The following is a 24252-nucleotide window of genomic DNA, read 5'->3' as shown; positions in this document are numbered from 1 at the left end:
TTCGGTGTAAGGGAAGAGCTTGAATTTTAGGGAAGAGCTTGAATTTTCCGTATCAGGAGTTGCAAAATCGTTATAAAATCAACGCATATTTGTGAACAGATAACGTACGTACAAAGATACGGAAGTCTAGCCAATGAAAACAGTGTCAAAATTCACCTCGCACGGGCAACCGTTACTTAGAAAATATCGTTTCATAAAAAATACAATAACAATAGTTTTAATGGCGGAAGACGTATTAAACTTAAGACTAATGCCGAAAGAGAATTACTCCATTACATATTGATTTTGCAAAGTTAGTAATAGGCGCTAAACGTTGGGCAATTTTTGAAATTGAGGTTTTCTTATAAAGACTAAAAAATCGGTACTTTTTTAGCTTTTGAACTAATCTCTATATTTACCTAGTATGGTAAGATTTTTTCAACCATATTAGTCAGCGCACAATATAAAAAGAAAGGTAGTGGTACCAATATCATGCAAATAGCTTAAATGGTATAGTTTGTGTAAGCGTTCAAACTCGTGTGTCTATACTTTTGGTAAGGACGGTCGGGGGAATGATTGGATGAGAAGAGGGGATCCGGTAGGAGGGTGTTGGATTAATTTGGCACCAGAGAAAGTAGGGAGTCACTTGGACACGTGGAGTGCGTGGGGTAAACGCTTTCACTTGCAACTTCCACTGCTTCTCCCTAATTACCCCACCGTGTCAATGCCTGCAGTTTTTGACTCGCCGTGTACCTGACTCAAAAATTAAATGAAAGAATTTCCCATGGCCGAACACTGGGTCAGAGTTTCCAATTTCTCCAAGGTTTCGAGATCCAACACGTTGGATAAAATGGATGATCTCACTCGGCTAAAATCCCGAGAAAACATTACCGAGCATTCATTGATATAATTTCTCCTCGCTCGTATTTCAAATATATTACTTACTCCCTCCATTGGAGTCGTGATTTCCAGAACGGCACTTGTCCAATTGCGGATGAACAACTTTTGAAATGAATGGTAGTTGCAGTCTTCCACAGTAATTAAATGGATACGACGCGTTTCGGCTCTCAGAGCCTGATGCAAGACCAGACGATGGCTCTGTTTGCCGACACGCATCGAACCCTTTAACTTATCGTGGAAAAGTGCAACATACCCGGGAAATAAGGTCAAGCTAATCGTAAATAGGTTTTCTTAAAAGAATATAAGGAAAGTGCGACGACAAAGTGTGAGAAATTAGCTACTTCTCTCTCTTTAGACCTAATTTAGAATACGCTGCCAGTGTTTGGGACCCTCATGAAAAAGGCTTAGTAACAGAGTTAGAACGCTTGCAAAGAAGAGCTGCCAGGTACGTGAAAGGTCGTTGCGATAGTCTTGTTAGTGTAACTGACCTCTTAGATAAACTCGAATGGGACTCTGTCAAACCGTAGTTAGAAAAATAGACTAAGCATTTTAGATAAGTTCAAGAGCAGTGTATTTTATAACGAAGTTAGCCGTATCATAAGGACGCCAAAATACTACGGAAGATCAAATCATATAAATAAAATAAGAGAGATAGACTGTAGAACAGACAGATTCCGAATGTCATTTTGTCCACGATCAATAAGAGATTATAACGGTAGCGTTAGAACTCACAAATAGATAAGATGACTTTTTAGTGTAGCTTACTAACTTTTGTATACTCTAATGCATGTTTCTGAATTTTATTGCTATTTCTAACACCATATGGTAGTATAATTTGTTAGTATGCGTGACGTTTTTTGGACGGTGTGGTCTTCATGTGGGAGTCCAATTGCATGCTGCATGCTGTTGATTGATCACCCCCTGCCAAACACCCTAGAGGTGGCTCGCAGGGTATTTTGTAGACGTAGATGTGAACTGCTATTCATTTCAATATGTCGAACTTCCACCATGTCACGTCTGAATCGGTTGACCTTGAAGAGATTTTGTTTATTTGAAATACGGGTGAGGAGGAATTTGCTGTAAACCCGAGAAAAACATAATCAGTGTATTCGCTGGGACATCACCAGATCTTCCTTTAATGCATGCTCAAGTTCGAAGTGGTGTGTGGCTGGCGCGTGGTGTAGCGGGTGAATGCGGGTTGGCAAAAGGCTGTGGGGGGCGGTGGAGGGGGGGGGGGGCAGAGTCGGTGACGTGACGTGTGAGCCGCGGGGGCCCGCTCACATATTACCCAACTGTGACGCATCAGCCACCGATGATAGCACCGCGGAAAAGATCGGGGAGTTGGATGCGTGGAGTGGGAAAGAGGGAGGCAGCAACAGAAACCAAGGCCAGGGTCGAGAAGGCGATGGATGGCGTGGAAGGAAGCAAGCTCTCTCTCTCTCTCTCTCTCTGGCGAGGAAGGCAAGTCGGGAAGAGGGTAGAGGCTTTCTAGAGTTTGCAGCGAGGTGAGAGGGTCCATTTTCTCCGAAGTTGCGAGGTCCGACACGTTCCTCATCATCAGGGTATGAAGTTGAGCGATGTGACGGTGCTACAAGCAGCTTTTATTTGCTCTCATCGATGTCATTCGATTTTTCGCTATGTCCAACTACTTTTTTCCCCGTACTAGGCTTCTCTTGCCGAAATTTTTAGACACCACTTTTATATCTATCCCAATTATTAGTTTTAGGGATAGATAAGTCTTTGATGATTAAGTCCTCATCCATTTCCAAATATTTTAAATATTTTGTTGACTGCTCCCGTATAATGTCGGCGACCTTTTCGATTCCAGCCTTTTTTTAAAAGGCCTCGTTGTTATTGTCGACATGCCTCCGTTTTAGTTTCAGGATTGATCTGAATCACTGTCGCGTTGATAACCGCAGCAAAGTTGCGTACTTTTCTGCTGTTCCGGTGAGCCCTTGCTCACCCCAATCAGCCATTTCGCTCCGTGATATTTATTTTTTCGCGAACGACGACGATCCTCTAATTTGACCGGGTTATATACCCTTGGATGGTCCAGCTGCCGGTGAGCATGTATACCACCTCTTCAGCGGCGATGAATGTACGCGAAGTGCGTACGCAGGACAATTTTGACGTCACAAGTGTGAAGGAACAAGTGTAACCTTTCCAGTGTTGGTGAAGGAGAATGAGAAAGACAGACTTCTAGTGAGCGCGTGACAAAGCACACTAAAATTAAATGGACTAAACGTAACCGACGTCGGAAGTTGGGAACGGCCCTGATTGGCCCAAAACATGTGAAAATTAAAAGTACAATTTTTTGATGGGTTTTGCACTATTTTTTCATTTTTTTGATGCGGCATGACTGTGGCCTGTATACGTGTATCGCGTATGTGGTTTCTTCCCATTGGTTGGCGTGGATTTTCTTCCTCTAATGACGTATTAGTTTTCAGCTTAGATAAATCAAGCTGGGGATAATGAAAGGCGATATTTCTTATTGAAAAATGAAATTGTTATAAATAGGGATTGGGGAAGTAAACTCCGGAAATTACATCTATGCTTCTGAAGGCCGTTTTACACGAGGCAGGTTATTGCTCAGGTTAGAACTGCATTAATCTCTCGTTAAAGCGAGAAATTGCAATGATGAACGAACGAAATTAGAGCAGGGTCAAATTTACCATCTCACGTCTATGCATTCTTGCAAGCATCCTAGCAATTCACCGCTTTACACGACGCAATTTTGTCTTCGCCTTCGTACACACGTCAGATTGTGCAATTACGTGCCCCCTGTAAAATGGCCTTAAGATGCTCAAATTTCAGATCTATTAATACGGCAGTTTGCCGTTAGTTCTTCAGAAGAGTGAGTGTCGAGTGTGTGTTACTTTTTCATAAGAGCTATTGAGAGCTAATCAAACCAGCATATATAGATAGGGCGCTATCTATGCTAATTTTTCTCAAAGTGCTTGCTTAAATTTTCCCCTCATTCTATGAACCGGTGGTAAATGGGCTAGTTGGATGGAGAGGTTTTCCCTTCTTGGTGGGAGAGGTGGGTTTATAAATTGAGGATATTTTAATGCCCCCTACTCGCCTCCCAGTGGTTGAAACACGGAGAGCGTGAGTATTTTCTGAAAATGATTTACCGCGAGAGAGGCATGAGGCAAAATTTCACATTTTATTTATTGGGTATGTAGAAAAATAAGCGTCAAAGCCATGAATATGAACAGGGCATAGGGTAGAACGGCGGGCTCTAGGGAACTCCTCGGAGAATAGTTTTTCTCTGTGGACGTGAAAATTTCCTTCGTTTACCGTCGTACTATTTTACGTCGTAGATCACGAGAAGGAGAGAAAGGACTGCAAAACAGAGAGATTTAAAATGTCTTTCTTTCCTCGTACTTTTTTGGTTAGCTGCGATCTCTCGATTAATAAAATTAAAGGCGTCACTCGCTTGGACGACTCATTGTATGTTTTTATTTTTCATTGGTTTAACCTTGCATGGATTTATTGTAGGGATAAATAATCTTCGCAATGTTTTGAAATTTGCATGAACATTATGTGTTGTTTGTTAAATTGCGTTATATTTTTATGAACGTGTAGTGTGTTTATGGAGATCGTCTTTCATGCTGCATTCTGGTAATTAGTTACCACCTGCCAAAGTTGGCTCACAGAGTATATCATGTATATGAAGCAATCTCAAAATATGTTGTAATAAACTAAGATATGAAGTAACCAAGTGATCTGGATAACGTAAACAAGCAAGTTAAATGTTCGTATTTTTGTGCTAATTTGTATGATGCTAATGGGCGATAGGTTTCAAAAGTTATATCGTGTTGATAAAAGGTAAACGTTGACGATTTTAAGTAAATGAATCAAATTATGCCTGACCTTTCTTTATCTTTGGCCCGATCTTAGTCATGATCTGATTAAAATTAATGCATTTCACTCTTATCTGCTCCCCTGCTAAACACCTTTGAGGTAACTCGCAGGATATCTCGTAGATTTCGAATTATTATGAAGGAACTTGGGAAATGCTGTAACTTCTTATTGCATGTATTTATGTGCAATTGAAAACCATATTTTTAAGAACGAACATCTCACTATGAAAATCTTCGTGTCCCAGCGGGAGTTTATTTAATTTACAATTAGCCATCAAGTATTTCCTCAAGCACCCAGGTATATTTAATTGTATATCTATATCCAGATATTAATATTTTAAGACAAATTTTACTCCTTATCAAACTGCTTTATGGTTACATAAATACTTGTCCTTGTTTTTTGTCTTTCATCCATCGACTTCTTACGCGTGGGCAAAAAGAATCTTCGGCGTAATAAATAAATTATGGCCAAAAAATTCAAAGACTTTTCATGGAAATAATTTTAATGGCATAAAATAAGTTCATATGAATTTGTTACTAACTAAACGAAAACTCTGTTGTGACTAAAATAGAATACAGAGGCGTGGGAGTTAAATGAAGTAACAGGGAAAGACCACACTCAATATAGTCCATAATTCCTTTATTTATCAGGAATAATTTTTTTTAATGACGAAAAGAATGATCATCTAGGTCCTATTTAATTTCGAAGTCGTCCTATTTACCCCTGAGTCGTTATAATTGCCATTTTGGAACTAACTTTAGTGAGATACATAGGTTTCAGAATTTGTCTCGCTTCATCCCGAAAGTAGCTGAGCTTTTATATTGCCATTGAAGGAGGGAATGCGTAGTACGTTGGAGCGTATAGTGAGAAAGCGTTGTTTCTTCTCCGCCTGAATTTTCGCTAAGGAATCCACGTGACCCACATTTTCTACGTCGGTCGTATATACGTGCTTGTGCGCTGAATTCCTGGCGAGATACCACGTCCCCAGTACCTTTCAAACTCCGGTGGATATGGATTTCGGCGAGACGCGATTACTGCGTCTGGGTCAATCCGCTCATGAATGGAACGACGGAAGATAGGTTTACCCTGGCTGAAAAGAAATGGGTTTCCCGTCCTCTTTGCCATCGGTGAAATTAGTTTGATTGATGGAAAATGTTTTCTTTTTACTGTCATGTGAACTTTTCTTGCTCGAATCATGTAGATAAATATAATCTGCGACTCAGGTGCATAGTTCTAGTGGTGTGGGTATTATCTTAATAATTAACGGTATGGATATCGGTAGTTTTGATTTATGCTTTATAATGGACTGAATCTTATTCGAATACTCTATTATAGGATACTGAAGGGAGGAGTTATGAAGTATTGGCCGTTAAATCACTAGCCTCCTGTATCACTTTAAAAAAATGCTAGTTCCTCCCGTGAGATTCGTAGTAGAGGCAATGAATAAATGTTATCCATATGCACAAAAGGGGAGAATTGAACTGTACGGCCTCAAATATTCAGTATGAAATGAAAAACTCAAATTGCCGTTTAATATCTCCAAAAATTCTCGTTCATCTTGCAAAAATTAATAACTGTGTTGGTGTTTCATCGCAGGGACCAAATTCCAGCCTCTCCACTGGAATAGCCCAACTCACACACACCAAGCAAGATGCTTTGTAAGGGGTGAATGGGCCCAAAATAAGGCTTCCTGGTCGACAATCTGGGATTCTTCGCAGGGCTGTGGAGAGAACGTACCAAGGATGCCTAGTTGTTGGTAGATGTACACACACAAGCACTCTTAAATCAGTCACACAAAGATTCACTCACCCACGGATGGCTCCAACACTCCAGGAAATATAAGCTCTCAGAAGAACGTACTCGATGGTCAGAAGAGGGCGATTGACTGTTCGAATGCGTATTTCGTCGCAAAAAGTGGCCCTGCTCAGCGAAATGAGGAAAAAATGTCACTTTCAACACAACGTAAACGAAGAGGATTGGAGGACAATCTAACTTAAATAAACTGGGGATTGAGGGTGATAATGAAGGGATGCCAATGGAAAAGGTGTGAGGTTGAAGTTGGCTTATACGTGCAGGGCTAATGAAGGTAGAAGGGATAATTATATATCTCTGATTGGTATAATTCACCAATTACAGTATCGCGTTTGGTAGTGCCCAACTACTGCCAAAAACAACTTAATCAGTGATCCTAACTCGTGGTCATTTCGGGTTGATGGGGATAGAGCTCGCCCTGTACTAAGAGAGAGGCGTGGAGAGTTTCTAAAATTCAAGGCAGGGGACAGGTGATTTCCCTGGACCTCCTCTAACTTCGAGGATTATCCTGTAAGGGTGTCCGAAGGCTTCACCCGGAATACGAACCCGTGAGCCATCGATCAGTGGTCAAGCACTCTACGTGATATGTGAACTCGGGACTCCTCCTTCGTTTGGCCCCGCAATACACTCAGTTTGCTTGGCCCCGTTCAAAACCTTTGAGTTCCGAGTTCACTTTGTCAGATAATTACTCACAGATTTGCTTACTTGCAATTTGAATTTCACCTGCTACTCCTGTTTTTTTTCAAATAATTTATGTGTACCAACGATTTTCTCGAATTTCTTCCCATTTTACCGGGCCTTCCTCTTATGAAATACTTGGAACCTTCCGTCCAGTACTTCAAAATCACGATCCATCCAAACTTTCGCATTTTATCTTTCTTCTTTTTCCTCTCCGTTTACCAAATCTAAAAAAAATGGATTTGTTGGTGGTAGTAACTTATCCTGTGGTAAATATGAACAAAATTGCCGATATGTCTGGGTTTTTTTTCCCGGCGAGCAGTGGCAGTAAAATTTCGTAAAAGTTCTTCATATGTCAAAGTCCTACCAGACGAACAGAAATGTTATATCTTTCATGATTATACGGCATCCCACGGGGGCACCTGAGCCATCTTGTAGAGACCGTGCAGAACGTAACACACCCACGCTTTTTATGCTAATTCTGTGACTAATGTTAATACGACGCAATTGAACACTATCTGCATCTGTCCCTATGTATTATTTATGGCTTTTCAAATACTTTCACAGTTAACGCTCATGGTGATTGACTATCGTATTCCAATGCCACAGTTATAATATGGCCATTTCAGCAGTGCTCCTCTCTTTTGATGAAAGTGACTTATTGTGACCAGTTACCGTGTAGACATCTCCGTCGGTTGATGGAAAACGAAAACATAGAAACCGGTCTTTGTGGATATCTAGTTATAATTGCGGAGTACTGAAGTTCTGTTTGTTGAGCACGCACTCTCGACTGTTACTTGTTTAAAACTTGACTCTGTAACTTAAAATGTTCAGGGTATATCGAGTATATCCTTGTTCATAATCACCTGTGTCTCAATTTACGACCACATTTCCTCGGTACAACCTTCGAGGTACAGTAGCCATGAGTAAATGAGAAGTAGGAGATAATTCACAGGGGTATATTCTATGCCTTCGGAACGTGTCAATATGGTAGCATAAATTATTTATGAGAAATACGTATATAAACGGGGGCAAAATTCGACTTGTCAAGCAAGAGTAATGTAACCTCTTCAGAGCACGAGCCATTCAGTTCGATCGTTCTTGTCATGACGTATTAATATTTTAATACATTAGATTGAATTATATAATAGTCATCTGAAATTTTTTACGTCATTATTTAAATAAGACATTTCGATATTCTGAATTTATTTCTGCAGGACGTGTTTCGTTGTTACAACAACATTTTCAAAGACTTGCGAAAATAAATTCAGTGGATACATTGCAAATTTATTATTCGATTAATGTTAATAAATTCCACCACATCGTATCACATATCATAAAAACGTTTTTAGGGCATGTCAAGTAAATGCATGTTATAATTTCTTTGTATATCGTTTTTTTTTATCTCGGTCTTTTTTCAGGTATGAAAATTTTATATTTATGCTATATTCCTTTGCTAAGGTAGGTATACTTTGTTCACACTGAAATTTCAAGATTAGAATCGATAGAGATTACATTAGAGCCCTGGTTGAATGCGATAATCCGCTTAATCCGAACAGCTCCGAGACGAAATTTCTCCTAAGAAAATTAACCTTTTGTCATGTACGGTTTTGCTATTTAGTTACACAACATAAACTATGAAATACGTACAATATTCATTACTGTATTGAAAGTAAATTACAGTAATGGGGAGTGGCGAATGCCGAACGTGTTAGGCGCGCCTTTGAGTCAGCAGTGTGGTGCGTCGTAGAAGGACCTTGTCCAGATACGCGGTACTATCCACTGCTTACGTTTGTGATTCGTACTTCCGTTTCAAACCGGTTTTGTTACTGTTATTTCGGCTAATGAGAATAATCAAGTAATCCGAACTGGGTTCGGTCCCAATTAAATAGTTCCGATTATCGGGACTCCACCATACGAGTAACACGCCTAAACGTATGCAACCCGAGATGAAACAATGCCGTAATATAATTGCAATACAACACCTTCCGCGCTCTCCCTCGAGCTTAGTTAACGGAGTGGAAGGGTCTCCGTAAATGTGAATGGGGATATATTGCAAGTGTATTGTGTAATTGTTGTATCTATGGTTGCATTAAAAACTAGGCGCTCTATTAGTTATTTCTGTCGATAATTTCTCGAAAACTAAGGCCTATCTAACGCTTGAACATAAAAGCATCTAATAAAATTTCATTTTCATCGCACTACGTTAGATAGACCGAAAGGGAGAAGGCCTTCTTATGAATTGAAGATGGAAGTTCATGAAGGGAGGGGAGATTACCAGAATACTTCTTAAATACTCCATGCAGGCCTACCTTAATCGGAAGAATACTTTAATAATGATCATAATATACTCTGGAAACAAAAATATAGCGATGTCCCTCGAAATTTCGACAAAACTGTTGGCACGGATCGTATAAGAAGAAAGTTAGAGCTGTGGGTGTCGAATCTCTCTGACTACGCGCCTGATTCACACAGTTTTACTCTTAAGGCCGTTTTACGCGGGGCACGGAATTGCGCAGGTTAGAGCTGCATTAATTTCTAAAGTGGCGTGGAATTGCGCGAATGCATGAACGAAATTGGAACAGGGGCTATTTTGCCGTCTCGCATCCACGCATTCTCGCATTTGTTCTAGCAATTCACCGCTTTACACGACGCAATTTTGATTGCGCCTTCGCACGTACGTCAGATTGCGCAATTCCGTGTACCGTGTAAAACGGCATTTAAGCTTAGATAGACTGACAGGGAGTAGCTTTATTATGAAGTTGAGGAGGAAAGTGCATGAAGCGAGGTAAAACTGCCAGAATACTTCTTAATTACTTCATGGAAACATTCCTTATTGGGTTGAGTGCTTTAATAATAGTCGCATTACGAAATCTGAATGCGATGTGGTTGTGATACTCTAGTACCTTCGGTTGTATCTACGGCTGGTATAGAGGGAGTGAAGCACACTCTTGATTCAACATTTAAGTCCACGTTATATCTCCCGAATCTTCGCGCATCCACACGAGAATCTTCGTCAGAGCCTACCCCACCTCACGACTTCGTCGGGTGGGATGGTGTATTTCGTGGGGATGGAGGGCGCTGCTGGAGAGTCCAGGCTGGAAGATGAGAGGCGAGCACGGAGCGCGAGGGCCAACCGGAATTAGGCAGGGGGGGGGAGAGGGTGAGGGGGGATGATGGTCCCGTGGAATGGCTCACAGCTGGGAAAGAAAGGGGTAAGGCGCTTCGGGCCGCGTTCCGAAAATAAAAGCGAACGCTGGACCTTCGCCCACCTCGTCCGTGTGGCGGCAGCTGATAGAACGAACACCCGAGGCCGTGAACACAGCTGTGGCGGGCGAGGGCCTCGTTAGGGTCACCTTGCCTCCTTTTTCATGGCGAAGTCTTTTCGGGATTTCCAACTGTTTAAGTCGTCGTGTTTTTATTTTTTTACTGTTCGATTCGAGCGTATGAAAGTTTTTGCAGAATTCACTCGGTGGAAATGCGATATATTCATGATAAAATATAAGCTACAAATGGTAATTTCTACTTGTTGGTATGAAACTCCACTAACGACCATGCATTCGACATTCTATGTCATTTTCAAAGTCTTTCCTTTTCAAGGTCTGTTGGAATTTTGTATATAAGTGTGGAAATTACCATTTTTAGTTTTCTATTTTATCATGATTTGATTCGTAATTGTAATTATCTTATTTTTTAAAGTTTTTATTTGTTATGAGTGCATTTTAAATTGGCAGACTTTCTGTTTGTGTAAAAATAAAATAAAAAATATCACAAACATTGCTACAGACGACTCGTCCATTTTCATATGGACAAATGAATTAGTTTGAGTTTACAGAATATCGTTGATTTATTAAGTCAAACTAATCCACTCATCCCGGTGACCATGGACGAGTCGTCAGTAGGAACGTTAGTGATGTGAGACGATTAAAACTGGTGGAAATCCCGAGAAGAATGCTCTAAATAATTTTCCACAAAATAATTACATTGTATATCTCACCTTGTATTTTTAGTGCGAGTGGTTTACGTACAGAGCTGATGAAGAATTCAGTGTGTTGCTTAATCTCATCATCTGTAAATAGTGTTTTATCGTTCAAATTAGGTTTTAAATAGACAAAAAGAATCTCTTCTTTAACGGAGAAAATATTTTTAAAATTCTATCGAATCATGATTCTTAATTTACCGAATTGAACCACCAAGGCACTTCAAGGCCTGTACCACAATTGAGTACTCACTCATCGCGTAAATAGTTTTTCTTATAAATGACTATTGCCATCAATTTTTAGGTTCAGGAAGGTTTTGGTGGAAGTTATGTACCTCACAACCTTCAGGTGTGTGTTTCTCTCGTTACAATTTGATTTTACCTCACTGTCTTATGTCTTGCCTTAGCATTCTATGTCCATATGCCATTTACTAGTGGTGTAGTGAATCAGGACAGAGGTGGTGGAACCCTCTTTCAAAATGGCCCAAAAATTTAGTTTTTCTGGGTATTATAATGATAATTTCTTACCGTAGGCAATGTAATCGCTCTATGTAAGTGTATTTGTGTTTTAGTCTTGTGTTGCCTGCTTGGTGGAAGCTAGTGCCACCTGCACAAATTTATGCCTGTTATTTTTGTTAATAACATGCGGGGCGCTAATGGCGTTCGAATTGCAAACCCCTGCACAACACCTGTGAGTTTGCTTGCATGATATTGTGTAAATATTGGTTAACCTACCATGGTCGATATATGAGGTATTACCTTTGGTTTTGCTCTAAGAATTCGATGGAAACGAAGTCAGTCCTCATAGTATTGCGATAAAAGATTGGTAACGTAGTTCTCAGTCTCTCCTTATCCCAAAGTAGTTCTTCTGCTTCTCTTAGGCTCTTCTTCACCTTATCGTTCTTGATCATGCCCCTTGGTCTTACTCTAGGGACTTTACCATCAATTTTTTCTTCCATTACGTCACCCGCTAGATTTCTCATTACGTGGCATGTCTACCGTGTTCATCATTGGCACGCATTGGCCCATAGCTTACTTTCTTCATCTCCTATCATTCTACATCTACACAATACCCCACAAGCCGCCTAAAGGCGTATGGCAGGGGGTATTAGGACACCAGCCGTTTATAGAAAAAAAAAATGAAGTCCTCTAACGAATTTGGGACTAGCGTTTATTAAAGTCCTTTATGGTTCGGGGGAAAAACGAATTCCCATATCTATCCGTTCGGTATCAATAGTTTATTCTGTGTACCTCCTCGTTTCTTCACCTATCCGTCCATCCTAAATTCAGCATCCTCCTCCAGCACCAGGATTATAAAGGTCTTTATTCTGTTCTGATAAATTTTTCCAGTGGTCCAAGTTTCAGAGAGCTTTAGAATGCCACTGCCCTCACAAATGTGCCACTCTCTCTCATGGCTGAGGAAAGGTATCATTTGGACCACCTCAATCCGTTGTCTCCAAGACGCAGAGCAGGCAAAAGCAGCCTCCCGAGGTTGATATTCGGAATCCCCGAATATTTCAACCCGCTGCCCCTCCCCCCACTATCGGGCGCCCTCTCGCTTCCCCCCCCCCCCTTTTGAGTGGGCACCGGTGACATTTTACGGCGGGAGGTGGTTGTCGGGGTGATCGTCTGCGGGCCCCCCGGGCAAAAAGGGGGTGTGGCCCGACGGAATTTATTGAGCGGCACGGATTACGGCAAAAGTTACGTCCGCGTAGTCATCCGAAGAGGTGAGATTACAGGGAGCCGAGTGACGTGCGTCCAGGGGCCTTTCTTTTCTCCTTTCACTTTATCTCCCGGAGCCAACGGGTCAGAGTGGATCAGGTAATGCGTTCAGAAAATGTTTCCCATTTCAGACACGTAAAGCATAACGAGATTTTTTTTCTATTTTTTATTGTGCTGGTAAACCCTTTCCCTTGGGCTTCAACCTTGACGGGGTGGAAAGGCTTGCGCAACCCTTAGAACTACATCAGCGGGATTAATTTGCAATCATTCCCGGCAGGGGAATCAAGACCTCCCGTACCAGATAATTCGAGGGGTGGAAACTAGACAGAAGGTAGTCCACATGATGGAGTCACGTAAAAAACACTGTTGGAATGGAAGTGGGATACCGTACCAACTATCTCTTCCCTGAAAACATTGAGCTAGATTAAACGAGCCTCGGATATAATCGCCGGACCCGTCCCTCAAGGACGGGTGTCATAGGTGACAGCGAGGTTGGCAAGGTCCTCAAAGTCCGCATGTTGGTACACATGCCCCTGAAGTATGATAAAATTTTCATCTGTATTCATTGTTTGCCTTATCTGTGGCTGCCACTAAATTTAGACGTATTCCTATGTTCTCGGCGATTTTCGACTCATGCTTTATAGCTTGTTCATGAATATTTTGCCAAAAACAATGCTGTAACGATGCCCCAGCCTCCATATTCGCCAGGCATAGTTTCATGTGACTCTGCCCTATTTCCAAAAAAATGAAGAGAATCTCAAAGGGAGATCGTTTTACAAGCATAGATGACATTGAAAGAAATCGATGGCAGAGATAAAGGCTATCCCAGAGGTGTTTGAGATGTGTTTCGAGGATTGGCATAAGCGCTGACACATGTGCATAATATGCAATAGGGACTATTTTTAAGGCGAAAACGTTTTTAGACGAATAAATAAATATTTTTTCCAAAAAACTAGATTTTCCCGGTGAATAGCATGGATGAAAGCTTCTCGGGTTTCCAATCGTGTCAGGGTCTGCATTTGTAGGCCGACGTTTCGTTGGAGGATTTTCCCAACATCCTCATCAGCCCTGAGGAACCCTGAAGCTTTCATCCTTCCTTTTTTTTTGTTTTAGTCGTATAGGTATGGGTCGCATCAAGGGTTTTAAGAAGTAGTCAAAAATTGAATGTCATAAGCACCAATTACCCTAGATATGGGGGATTAGGTAACCTTCCTACTCTATTCCGCTACCTCCGAGGCTGGATCGATTTTACTAAAGAAAAAGTTTGTCAGGTGTGGGGTTCGAACCCACGCTCCCCTTCGGGAACCAGAACTTAAGTCTGGCGCCTTAGACCACTCGGCCAACCTAACGATATTGGAATGTGCGATTGAAGGTAAGGTAATTAAGGAAGGTTGTAGAGAAGTTGGCGTTAGTTAATAATTTATGAAGTCAACCAAAGGTTGTGAATCAATTCCTCGTAATTTTACCATTTAAGTGAAATGAATAAAGTTCGTAATCACTTCTCTTTGACATCTACCAATCAATCAAGCCTTTTCTATATGCTTGTGGTGAGGGGTAGTATGTCACTAGCCGTTAACGCAAAATGAATTTATATCATTAAATTGTTATTGCTAAAGCATTAGGTGTGCTTTTGGTATGTTTTAGTGACAGTTTTTATAAGTTTTTTTTTCCTGTTTACAAACCGAATTACCATACCAAACAATTCGGCATAATATCTCTCATTTTTTATGGCTTTTATCGGGGTCTGGAAATTAACACTTTTTTCAAAATTATGTCATTTATGTCACTCTGAAAGAAATTATTCTGAGAGCATTACGCCTTATTTATTCTAATTATTCTCGAATCATGTATTAACTGTTCATGGAACCAGAGCGTTCCGTAGAACAAATTGCCTATGCTGTGAACTCCGTTGCTCCTCGCATCACGTGGAATTCCATGCGTCTCGTAGTGTATGCGGGGCAGCAGGTCTGAGTTAACAAGGTTATCTTTGAGAATTCAAGAGCCTTAAGTGGTGAGGTAATCAAACGATTGGGAAGCGAATAGAGGGTGAGCTGGGATGAAGCAAAGGAAATATTTTGTCCCCCATCCTCCACGTTATTCGCCTGACCGCGCTATCTCCATCCGTTTTGTGCTATCCGCAGTGCTGTAGTTTGGAAAAAAATAACCAAAAAGCACTTTATGAGGTTCCAGATGGACTCGTAGTGGACTTCGTTGAGTGGCTCACATTTTCGACATTCTGTTTCTTCAGCTGAGCTTACATGTATTATACATCCGGGCGCGATTGAAATGTCGAACTCCAACTCTTAAGGGCCCAATTAGTTCCAAGTTGTGCCACGAGATAACTCTGAACAAAAAAACTAATTATTTCCGATGTTTCTATCTGAAATCCATTGGGAAATTGACCGTAGGGCTATTTTTTTACATATTTAAAAAGGTAGTGTAGCAGGTACGCTTATAACGAGTATGGCTTTTAGGGAGTACGCCGTACCGGCCAAACTACAGCACTGGTTATCCGAGCGTGTTTTTGTCCGCGTCTTTAGAAAAGAAAACTGTTAATCGCATGGCCTGTTAAGTCCTTACTTATTGATGCTAATGGTGTTACCAACGCCGTTTTTCGCTCTCAGGTTCTAATTCGAGAACTTAGGACAATTTGAAGCCGGTGACAGACAAGCAGTGCTGGAATATTGTTTGGGTTAATGGAGGAGGTTGAAATATCAGGAGGCGGTGTTTCCGAGTATTTAGCATAATCTTAGTGCCGCCATCATAGTTTGATAATTTTCGGACTTGGTCTCCGACTGATAGTTTGAGGTGGCTAAGTTTTGTACTGAAACTGCGCTACATTAAGTGAAAAATGCTACGACAATCACTAGTATTTAGCTCGGATATTTCCCATCATACGCGATACCTCTATTAATGTATAAACTCTGTGTCCTTACAGCCACTTTACCGGTGGGGATATCGTTGAAAATGTACTTTAGTACGGAAATTGTTGGGTTTCCATTGGCTGTAATAAAATTAAATACCAGTATGAGTAGGAGAGAAGTAAAGAAACGATTTAGGCCTTCGAAATGTGGTGCTACAGAAGAATGATGAAGATCAAATGGATCGACCGAGTTATTAACGAGGAAGTCCTAAGAAGAGTAGGAGAGAAGCCTCATGAAAACCTTAACAAGGAGACGGAACAACCTTATGGGCCACATTTTGAGACATGATGGCCTGATGAAGACAATCGTCGAGGGACAAGTGGAAGGCAAGAACGGAAGACCTCGAACAAAATGTGTGGAGCAGGTAAAGAAGGATGTGAAAGAGAAGAAATATGTAGGTGTGAAAATATTACCTGATAGGAGAACTGAGTGGAGAGCTGCGTCAAACCAATCCTAGGATTGTTGACCGGTGATGATGATGGCCAGTATGAGTGCAGGGAAAGGACTAGTTTAAGCTCGTAAAATTTTATTTTCAGCCGAGCTGGTTGTAGAACCTAACCGTGGTGATAGATTATAATTTTTCCCTGGGAAAAGATGTTTGAGACATAACTTCGCGAAGCCTGTTTATGAAGTAAGAAAAAGGTTAACGGTGTGCGTTCCATATCTTATTTTAATGTACAGTGGATTCCGTTTAATGGGTCCACCGGCTACTTGGGGCAGCCGCTTAATTGGGGCAGATCTTGAAGAACAGAACCCAATAGAATATCCCAGAGTATTCTCCGCTTAATTGGGACAGCATGCCGATTTATTGGGCCATGAGTCGGCGACATAGACTATACTCGCGACGAAATAAATTTTATTTGCTTTCAGAATATTATTTTTTTATTTTACTCCTTTGATTTACTCTTATTTTTCACAAATGTTCCTATTCTTACCCTATTTTGAAAGCTCTTGTTGTTATACTATCCGCAAGAGGATAGGACTTCTCTTTTATAGGACTTAGTAGAAGACATTCAGCGTCGCCCGAGGCTGTGAAAAATATTTTTTAACTAAATTGTTATAATTCTTAAAAATGATGGATAATTAACTTAACTCGCTGATTTATTAATCAAAATAATAGTTTGATAAACTTATGTTGCGATATAAACATTCTTTAGTCTTCTTTCCAGCATTTCAACGTTTGTTTATGCCCATATACAGTATAGTTCGCCTAATTGGGACAGCCGCTTAATTGGGGAAAAGTGCACAAGTCTCGATATGTCCCAATTAACCGGAATCTTAACGAGTTATGACCACAAATTTCATTAAAAAGTAAGCATTGACCCTTATGTGATTGCCAATGTTTAGGTCAAAGTGGGCGTGGCTTGTCCTTCCCAAGCACCCCCATTCCTGCCACACTTCGCTCCTCGCTCTGCACCAGTGGTGCCCCCTCCAGTATATTCCAACCATAGAGTTATTAAAGCCCATAAATTGAACTATAAAGTCTTAAGTTTCGAACCTCCTTTGGGGAACGAAGGAGAGATGGGAAAAATGCACACAAAGGACGTCTACCTCGATTTCGACCGGCCTTTTTGGCGACGGATTACTCGCTTGAAACGTACGGTATCACGTTGAAATTTGTAGGGAAAATATAATTAACCGTTTTCCACATTTGCCTCTTAACTTAATGTAAAATTTGAAAAGTTTACATCCAAATTATTTTGGGTTAGAAAGAAGTTCCGTTTTTTTAGTTTCCAGCGAAGAAAAACTTAATCCGTGGTCTTATTAAAATATTGAGGGAAGATGCACAATTCGGCAAAAACTTCTACTCGGATTTTAAACTAATTAGGCTAGGAGCCGCTGTAGACTCGGAGGCTGCGTGCTTGGCTTAGATTGCTTGAGCAAGTAAGAATAGATATCTTTAAGAGCGACTCGGGGAACGTTGTATGAGAACTTCACTATATTTCCAGGTCTGACAGATACGATAAATTAATAGAGACATTTTACCGAACGTATGGGAATTTGTTTTTCCCCTTAACAGTAAAGGACCTTTTTAGATGCCATGCGGAACTTCGTTAGACCATTCTGTTTCTATTTTGTAAAGTTAGTGTCCTAAAACCCCCAGCATTCATACTTGCGCGTCGCGTTTTCGCGCGCTTGAAAATTTTCACCTTTTCATTTAATCGCGAAAAATAGATATCGTCATTTAAAAATCTAAAAGCGTGAAATACGTACTCCAGGAGTAATAATCTTTCGATTTAGGCAATAAAAAAATAACAGGAAACCACCCTATTGTGGGATTATCATTCTGACATGATGTGTACCTTGTCGCTCTGAAAGATATCATTTCTAAATTTTTCAAGTAATATGTATAAGCCTAGCACACGACCTCCGAGTCTCTAACGGCTCACAGCCTATTTTAATATTTGATACATGGGCAAATATTGGGAAGGGTCCGCTCTGTTTACCCTGAAAATTTGAATTTGTACGAGTGTTACGCGAGTAATTTGTCACCACAAAATAACGACCTAAAGGGATATTCATATCCTCTTATGCCCCCTACTACTTGTGCCAGGAAACCAATCATGATCAGCGACGGATTCGTGTTACCCGCTGAATGGATTGTAAAGATAGAAGTGAGACCTGTGTCTACGCATTGCATTTGAAATCCTTTCCGACTGCGTTTTGGTTACAAGTGGTGGTTGTGTTGGAAGAAATTTTTAATATAAGATTCCTCTCAAATCGCGTCCAAAAAAATTCAGAAGCGTTGCAATGTCTTCACAAATGTGAACTTCAACTTCCACAGAACTTTTTGTGAACTTCAACTTCCACAAAGTTGAGCCTGACACCATTGAACGTATTGCAATGTCTTCTTAAGTGTCAGCTTGAAACTCATTTCGTATAAATCTATCCATAACTGAGCAGGTGTCACGCGATGATTTAGCAGTACAACCAAAGTTTGGTATTTGGCTTCGGTGTATTGTTGATAATGATGAGGTTTTCCCGGTATGATTTTTTTAATCTTCCGTGTTTGATCTTTTTCGAACGCGGTACAAAATACAAACTTGCGTAGTATTCGAGATGTCGATTTGTTTAGAAGTTGGGTTATTCTCTTCAAGTGTTCATAAAAAGACATTCAAGGCGGGATTGTGATTCCCAGTGGCGGATCTAGGGGGGAGGGCCAACGGGGCTATAGCCTCCCCCTTGGGTATCCAATTTACACTAGATAGAATGTTAATTTTTCTCCGACCCCACTACTGCTGGAATTTTATCTCCCACTCCCCGCCTTGTCCCTATCCTGGATTCGCCACTGGTGATTCCTCTCTATTATTACCTCATACTTCTCGTTATCCTTTAAGGCCGTTTTACACGGGGCACGGAATTGCGCAGGTTAGGACTGCATTAATTTCTAAAATGGCGTGGAATTGCGCGAATGCATGAACGGGCTATTTTGCCATCTCACTTTCACGCATTCTCGCATGTGTTCTAGCAATTCACCGCTTTACACGACGCAATTTTGACTGCGCCTTCGTACACACGTCAGATTGTGCAAGTACGTGCTCCGTGTAAAACGGCCTTTACAACACTCGATTCTCCTTCGTATGGTTTTCGTTGGTAGCTCAGTGACATTCCATTTCTTGTGGAGAGAAACGTATAATAGTTTGTTTACTATCTTGAAGCGCTTTCCATTTTTCATTCCCCCCGTCATTGTTAAGTCGAGTTCGCACGTTTGATGTTTTCTTCTTTTTCTCGTATCTTATCCCCGAGTTTGCCAAGCCGTGTCTTGTGTTCAAATGTCTTGAGACGTGGACTGTGGAGTGTCCCCCACCAGTTTTCCACGCTGTGTTTTCCGCTTCTATTTGAAGCGGTGACAGCGAATGTTCTTCAGCGATTCTAAATGTAAGTGGCCTTCTCTGCTCGCTGAGTCGCATTATCAACGGAGTGGATAGCACCGAACTACCGGCCAAACGATACGTTCTTTGTGATAAGGTGATTATACCAACGGCCCCCCGGACAAGAATCTTGCTTGTCATTTTTAATGCATGTGGAAGGGAAATGTATTGCGTTGGAGCATGTGAATGTTTGCCAATTTACTGGTCGGAATACCGTGAATGAAATTGAATCACCCTTGAGAAGAATGCCTGCTGTCGTCAACGGGACATGCTACTTGACTATTCATATTAACTGACCAGAAATGGCGTATTATATTGATGGTTGATTATTATTTTTTGCGGAGGATAATGGTTCCCTATTTTCTCATAATATACCTTCATTTTTATATATGTCATCGATGTATTTTGTATAAAGTCCTTTAGGCATACCGGCTTCCATTTAACGTATTTTAATGTTAAGTTCGCCTTGATTATACCAGTCTAAGACCTTGGATTTAGATGGCTGGTTTTAGTGTTTTCTCAATGTTTCAAATTTACTTAGCGTTCCTGCTTATGGAAAAGTCTAATATATATTGGGTTTGATGGTTTGAATTCCATATTGTGATATGGAATTTGGAAAGATACAAACTTGAAAAATGCCAGATTTAATTCACAGCTGTAGCAATCATGATGTATATCATTAAATAGTCAAAATTGTCAAGACTGGAGACATGGTGATGTGGAAGTAGTATGTCGAAGGTTTATGTTTGCAATAGCGAGGAATAGCAATTAGTAAAATTGGTGGTTTTCGGAGATACTTTTTGGAATTTTTTGAACATTTTGAATGAATTAATGAAACTTTGTGTTTCCACTGATTTTTTTATTATTGAATCACGACTATAGATTCGACGATTAATCTCACCTTCTGGCCCATGGGTAAGGTTAACCGTCGAAACCACGGTCGTGATTTAATAATAAAAAAATATGTGGGGAAAACAATTTAATTCATTCATTCAAAATAGCATTGGGCAGCAATTGATTTTATCGATCACATATAATCCATAGTTTTATATGATCGATATATTATCGTAATTACGAGTATAAATTTGGTTTAATACCCCGGAAATATAGCTTATTTCTCCATGAAATTCGGATCACCCTGACAGTCCAGCGGCTCGAGTGGCGACTCTTGTAAACCCCTACGAACGCGCGGTGGGCGACAACATATTTATCGGCCTGCTGGAGAATAATGTATTTCATTATGTTCGTACCAACGGCTCTATGTAACACATGAATTATGGGGTTCCGGAATTATAATAATAATAATAATTAATGTCTTTATTCGGGGGAGGTTGAGACTAATAATTCCCCTCTTCCACCTCACACCACGATATCGTCAATTCAAACATATTTAGAAACGGCAAATAAACGTTTGCTATACAAAAATATACGATATACACTATAGGTGAAATGTCAAACAAGATAGACAAGTATATGTGAAAATTTTTTGTAAGAAAAAAGATTTCTGTTTTTGGGAAAAAAACATTAGGATAAGGGTGTAGTATCCTTCAGAGAAAAAAACCACTGCAGGGAAACGCCCACACATGGGGGGATGAAGGGGATATACCCTCCCCCTCCCAAATCCTTAGAGAAATTAAAAAAAATATATTAAAAACTATTGTCTATTTTGAATTATAATAACTGCATTTGATATAAGCTAACTTTCAAGTGCCAAAATGATGTAAAATTTATTTCTAGACATTTCAATTTTCAAAAACATTTCCCGGAGCTGCCTGGGGATAGGGTTTCCCCACCGTCCACCCAAACTCCACGTCCACCCATATTCCTAGTTACGCCACTGCCTCGTACTTAGGGTTATCCTCTGTTATGAACCTTCCTTTCATTTTTTCCTCCAGGTGCCGAAAATGACCGACCAGCGAGTGGGCGTGGCGTGATATCCGCTGGGGTTATGACCCAGAGATAGCGGACTGACGGAGAGCGGAGGCATTTTGGCCGCATCCCTTGTCTCGCCCGTCAAATGCCCCCTCGGCGGAGCGAATGATTCTGCTGGCGAAGAGCATCGAAGGTGAGTCAGCCTTCCGCCGGCCTTTGGGGCGGAGGTGGCGGCGTTTTCGTATCGATCAAACCACGGAGAGCGGGCCAGGCCTGGGGAATTTTCCGTGGCTCTCCTCCTCGATTCGTTACCGCAGAAACCGATCCGTAAAACCCCAGGACAACACCTGCGCCCGATTCTCGAGCTAATCGTGCCTACCTCGGCCTTATCTCGCTAATCTGTGTGCTCCATGGGAAATCTCCTCGGAAGTCTGCTTATTAACTGCCACAATCCAGCGTCGAGAAGTGTACCCAATGATCAGAATATTGGCCAATGTATCCGGTCCAAGATTGTAGACAATCTGGCAAATAAAATCTCTGGTTTATCAACCTCCTCGGTTGAGGTAGATTGGGTTAGGTTGCGCCAAAGAGATTTGCACTTTTATTTTCTGCATTTATTTACGTATCACCGAATAGAGCACATATTGGCCATTTTACATCGAGGTGTTCACACGTGCACGAACATCTATGCCCTGGATAGTGGCAACCTACCCGAAGCCGGAGACTTAACCCCGCCGCCTCCGAGGCCGTCGATAATTTATAGCATTTTCATATTCTTTATCACAACCTGTGAAAATGCAGTGATATGTCTTAATGTTTTTAATTTCTGCTGTTTAACTCAAAAATATTTCTATTTTAAATGTGATTGGAAAGAAATAACTATGGATGCACGATTATGGTCCAATATAATGGGAATGTGAATTTTGTGAGGAACTTTGATACCTAAAAACTTACTTGTATTCTAATTTAGAAATTTTATGGGAAGTATGACTGCATTGAACCCAGGTATGTAGGATATTACCTTCACTTCTTTTTTTTTTCTGTGAGATACAGCCTGCAATTGAGTTTGCTATGACCTCCCTCTCAGTAGCGTATCATCCAGTGAGCGTGGGAACCGTTGCTCCAGCGCCGTGCGCTTATATTGCCGGAGAGGATCCTAAGGGCCACCTGGCTAAGGGTCGTATCGGGTTATCCTGCAGCCGGCTTTCCCATTTGCGGGAAACACCTCCGTTCGTCCCTCGGGCATAATCCGCTGCCATTCATCTCGTCCGAGTGTGTGGGAAATCGCCACGGAGAGAGCCGTCCGCTAAATGGGAAAACGAGTCCGTCTCTTGGATTAGCGAGAGCAATCGCAGTCTGAAAATGTTTCTGCACGCGCGTGTGTGTGTGTGTACGACGAGCATTGAATTGCAGCTGCAGGAAGCGCGGCCACTTTCGGTCAGGCAAATTTTCAAAATAATAGGGTAGTTACCTTCATCATAGAAAACGAAAGGGCATTGATTGCGATTCGTTACCCACCATTAGTGTATTCATAATATACAAATTATTTCGTTTTAGAAATACCGGTTTAGACGAATGGCAAAGGTCAATTTTATCCTCATTTGAAAAAGGCCAGATTGGCGCCCATGCGATGCCACTCCACGTGACGTCACAGGAACCTAGTTTCTATACGAGTAGATAGGAGTTTTTTTTACATCGTCTGAGATTACCAATGCATGCATGAGGCACAGGGCTGAGGGAAACGTCTTAATAATCTTAAAACTGGCCAAGGTCGGAAAGTTTCCTTCGTTTGATAAGGTATTAACAATCCTTATTTAAGCCAAGCGCTGCCAGCTAGCAGGGTACTCTGCTACTTGCTAGCATCCTGCGTCGTATCAGCGCTCAAAGCCTCGCCCCAAGGTCACCTCACATGCGGCAGCGGAGTTTACCCAGCATTCATACTTAGCCGTCGCGTTTTCGCGCGCTTGAAAATTTTCACTTTTCATTTAATCGCGAAAAATAGATATCGTCATTTAAAAATCTTAAAGCGTGAAATACGTACTCCAGGAGTAATAATCTTTCGATTTAGGCAATAAAAAAATAACAGGAAACCACCCTATTCTCAGCTTTATTACAGATTCCCTCAGCACTTGGGGATGGTAGAAGAACCTTACTGGAATCTTCTACATCTACATCTACATAATACCCTGCGAGCCACTTCTAGGGGGTTTGGCAGGGGGTGATCAATCACCAGCATGCAGCATGCATTTGGACTCCCACATGCACACCCTATCGTCCAAAAAACGTCCCGTATACTAACAAACTATACTACTATATGCTGTTAGAAATAATAATTGAATTAAAAAACATGCATTAATTTTTGCATAGGTTAGTAGGCTACACCACAAGTCATGCAATCTATTTACGAGTTCTATTGCTGCCGTTATAATCTCTTATTGATCGTGGAAAAAATGACATTCGGGATCTGTCTGTTCTACTATCTATCTCTCTTATTTTATTTATATGATCTGATCTTCCGTAGTATGTTGGCGTCCGTAAGATATGGTTAACTTCGTCAGAAAAGACACTGCTCTTGAATTTATCTAAAAGGTTTAGTCTATTTTTCAATCTACGGTCCGACAGAGATTCCCATCCGAGTTTATCTAAG

General features: G+C 41.0%; 1 protein-coding gene and 1 non-coding gene across 2 annotated transcripts in view; one reads left to right on the top strand and one right to left on the bottom strand.

Moving 5' to 3' along the window:
* LOC124168385 (steroid hormone receptor ERR1-like) overlaps positions 1 to 24252 on the top strand; it is a 285285-nt gene that overhangs the window by 82041 nt on the left and 178992 nt on the right. Inside the window, exon 2 of the mRNA XM_046546599.1 lies at positions 21629 to 21798. The gene's annotated coding sequence lies outside the window, so the exon portion shown is untranslated. The remainder of the gene's footprint in view (positions 1 to 21628; positions 21799 to 24252) is intronic.
* Positions 14203 to 14286, bottom strand: Trnal-uaa. Its single transcript has one exon. It is a non-coding gene; the product is annotated as a tRNA-Leu (tRNA).

The sequence above is a fragment of the Ischnura elegans genome, chromosome 11, assembly GCF_921293095.1.
Source record: "Ischnura elegans chromosome 11, ioIscEleg1.1, whole genome shotgun sequence".
Classification (NCBI taxonomy): Eukaryota; Metazoa; Arthropoda; class Insecta; order Odonata; family Coenagrionidae; genus Ischnura; species Ischnura elegans.
This window is presented reverse-complemented; position numbering and strand designations above follow the sequence as displayed.